At 41.2% G+C, this 3,714-nt stretch overlaps 2 pseudogenes; both read left to right on the plus strand.

The window, feature by feature from the left end:
- The first annotated feature begins 645 nt into the window (after positions 1-645).
- Positions 646-1,793, plus strand: LOC149205991 (pre-mRNA-processing-splicing factor 8A pseudogene; annotated as a pseudogene).
- A 403-nt stretch (positions 1,794-2,196) lies between these two features.
- LOC149205992 (histone-binding protein MSI1 pseudogene) lies at positions 2,197-3,437 on the plus strand (annotated as a pseudogene).
- The last annotated feature ends 277 nt before the right edge of the window (positions 3,438-3,714 follow it).

The raw sequence follows: 3,714 nt of genomic DNA on the forward strand, positions 1-3,714 counted from the left end.
CTTGGATATACTTCTTGAAGAAGGATGAAGTGTTCTCCAGGTTCCATCACTTCAAAGCCTTGATCAAGAATCAAACTGAGAAGAGGATCAAGGTCTTAAGGACTGATAATGGGATTGAGTATGAATCCAATGAGTTCCATGACTTTTGTAAGGAAGCTGGCATTAAGAGGGAGACCACAACAACATACACTCTGTTATCACTTAAGAATTCTAATTTCAAAACCGCTCACATTAGTTTGATGGTAAAAATTCGGTGCTAGTCTAGGTTTGAGTTTTTGTTTGCCTTAGAGTCTGAGTCTTAGGAGTCCATTATGCATCCTCATTCACCACCGGTCTCATAATTCATACAATTTCCATGTGTCAGTTTTGTTCAAAGGTTATTATGTGCTACAAAGCTCTTTAGGTGATTTCGTAGCGCATAAGTCAGTTTTAGGTGTTTTCGCAGCGCAACATGTTTCAGGTGATTTCGTAGCGCAGAAACCCGGTCTAGGTGATTTTGTGCTGATCCATAGCAAATCTCACCCAGCTGTCATACTTATCAGAATCCGCTGTGTTTTAGGTCGTTAGGTGTCTTGGTACTGGCACATGTTGCAGTTGTTGCTGAGAAGGAGACAAAGGGTTCTGTTTACAATCTGCATGTATTTAATGGAAAGTTGCTCGCTGGCATCAATTAAAAGATTCAGTTATACAAATGGGAGAACCGTTCTTTTGATGAAGCCTGGAAAACAGAATACAACGTCTCAAGAGAATCAACTGTGCCACCTGGTTTATCTTATTGAGAATGCCATTATGAATTTGCCACCTGGTCACGGAGATGTTTTCCCTGCTCTTTTGAATAGTGAGAAGCTTGATGAACTACTCTCACAGGATGTAAAAGGTGGTACGCTTATCTCTTATGAAGGCCGAGTTCAGCTTCTAGAGATTGCACAGGTTCCAGAGGAGCATACTGGCGAGTTCAAGGTCATTTTCACCTGCATCTGTGGTGGATTGGGCAGGCGATAGTTGGAGATGGGAAAAATCCTCGCAGAGAAAGGCAACAGATTGCTGAAATTGAAAAGCAGGCAAAGGAAGCAAACCAGCTCACTGCAGTTACCACGAGGAGTCGGACTACAAATGTGCACGGTGATAAGTTGATTGTCACCACAACTAGTCCATTTGAGCAGGCCGCTTTTGGTTCTAAAACGGATTGGCGTGTAAGGGCAATATCTGCCACAAATCTCTATCTCCGAGTCAATCATATATATGTTAACTCTGATGATATCAAGGAAACTGGCTATACATACATTATGCCAAAGAACATATTGAAAAAATTCATTTGCATAGCTGACCTTAGGACTCAGATTTCGGGGTACATTTATGGTATAAGCCCTCCCGACAATCCACAGGTGAAGAAAATTCGCTGTATAGCTATGCCTCCACAATGGGGAACGCATCAGCAAGTTCATTTGCCTTTGGCTTTGCCGGAGCACGAATTTTTGAATGATTTAGAGCCTTTGGGATGGATGCATACACAACCCAATGAGCTTCCTCAATTATCACCTCAGGACTTAACATGCCATGCTCGAATCTTGGAGAATAATAAGCAGTGGGATGGAGAGAAATGTATCATTCTTACATGCAGTTTCACTCCCGGCTCCTGCTCCTTAACTGCATATAAGCTTACTCCAATAGGTTATGAATGGGGGCGGCTCAACAAAGACACTGGAAGCAATCCACATGGTTATCCCACGAAGAAACAGAGTTTGAGCTCAAGTTATGCCAACCTGGTGAAGCTTCTTGTGTGGCGCATATAAGAGACAGGGTGAATGCTGATGAATCAAGTTCGAATGTTTCCTATGAAGCTCCAGAAATACTTCAAACATGCCACTTGGAAAAGATAGTGAAATCACTTGCACCAGATCGTTGTGTCTTTGGTTCTCGTGATGAAATACTTGATGAAAATGTCCATTTAAGCCAAGACCAACTTCTACACAGGTTTCTTCGTTTTCATGACAATCAACAAATAGCAACTCAGGAACAAGAATCAACCAGTAATCCTGAATGGATACAAGGAGAACATTTTGTGCATCAAGCCATACAAAATTTCAGGTTGTCATATGCATTAACAAACATAACTCCAGTGATGAAAAACTTGTCAAGCAGTGCGAGGATCAACAAGTCTATTTATACAAAGTTTAAAGTAGACGAGCCAAAACCATGTCAAGAGCTCGCAGAGGACTTTGGGTTATAGGTAATGCCGCAGCACTGAAACAGTCAAATAACTGGTCAACGTTAATTGATGATGAAAAAGACAATTCAGCAGAAAATGACAGTTGAATGGCTCCATCATACCTTCAGAATAGCCCAATTATTTGATGATAGCAGAGGTCCAGATTCCCCTGCAAAACTCTGAAGATAACATCATTGGAGGTTTTGAATCCACTGAAGCCAAAGTACAAATAACCCAAAAGATTAATCATGAAGGAGAAGTTAACAAGGCTCGCTACATGCCACAAAATTCATTTGTCATTGCAACGAAGACAGTGAGCTCAGATGTTTATGTGTTTGATTACAACAAGCATTCATCAAAGGCTCCTCAAGTATCGCACGCATTCTTATATATATATATATATATATATATATATTATGGCCTTTCAGAACGATCCTCTATCTTCTGTATTATCAGGCAGCCAACCCTTCACCTTCTCTCTTTAGTGACCGGATATAGGCTCTATTAAGTGACCGGATATAGGTTCACGAGGTTCACCCTTAAAGTAATTACTGGAGATACTTTTACCCTTCTATTTAGCTTTAGGAGAGGAGTTACCTTCACCTACTTCCTCTACTCTTGCGGTTCAGCCAATAGGATAGGGAGTTAACCTACTCCCTATACTCTTTTGGGTTCCGCGGAGCCGATAGGGAGTCCCCCTTACCCCCTTTCTCATTAGACTCTTGAGGTGATATCCCTTACCGAATATACATAGCTCCCAAGCTTGGTTGTTTGCCTCCTGAACCCTTTCTTGGGATTGGCCTAGCGGAGTTCGTACTAAGGGTTTGCAATCCTGAATTGATATTGAAAGGTCATTCTAATGAAGGATATGGTTTGACACGGAGTCCTCTCAAAGAAGGTCACCTACTAAGTGGTTCAAACGATGCACAAATATGCTTGTGGGATATAAACGCTGCATTTGGAAAGAAAGTGCTTGAGGCCAATCAAATATTTAAGGTTCATGAGAGAGCAGTTGAAAATGTTTCATGGCATTTTAAGCACGAATACCATTTTGGCTCTGTTGGAAATGATTGCCATTTTGCTCATATGGGACATGCGTACACCTGCACCTAACAAGCCTCAACAATCAGTTGTAGCTCATCAGAGTGAGGTTAACTCTTTGGCCTTTAATCCGTTCAATGAGTGGCTGTTGAGAAAAGAAAGCTCAAGACAGTCAGAGTTTGGTTGAAGCTGTGCTTTTAGCATAACTCAGCAGTTTCGTAGCGCGCTACGAAACTGCTAAAGATGAAGACTAACGCTCAGCAGTTTCGTAGCGCGCTACAAAAATGCTGAAGCAACACAATCTAATTTCAATTAACCGGTTTTTGAATATGAGCGGGAATTTTGAAAGGGTAATGTCTACAAGGTATGCAAGGCATCTGCTGAAGCTATTAAGATTCAACCAGGTCAAGACAAGTGGAGATAATATGTATTCGAATCCAATTTTAGATTTTTGTCATAAAGTG

The sequence above is a fragment of the Pinus tabuliformis genome, chromosome 1_2, assembly GCF_031772625.1.
Source record: "Pinus tabuliformis cultivar Carrire ecotype Pingquan chromosome 1_2, CPIR1, whole genome shotgun sequence".
In the NCBI taxonomy this organism is placed as follows: domain Eukaryota; kingdom Viridiplantae; phylum Streptophyta; class Pinopsida; order Pinales; family Pinaceae; genus Pinus; species Pinus tabuliformis.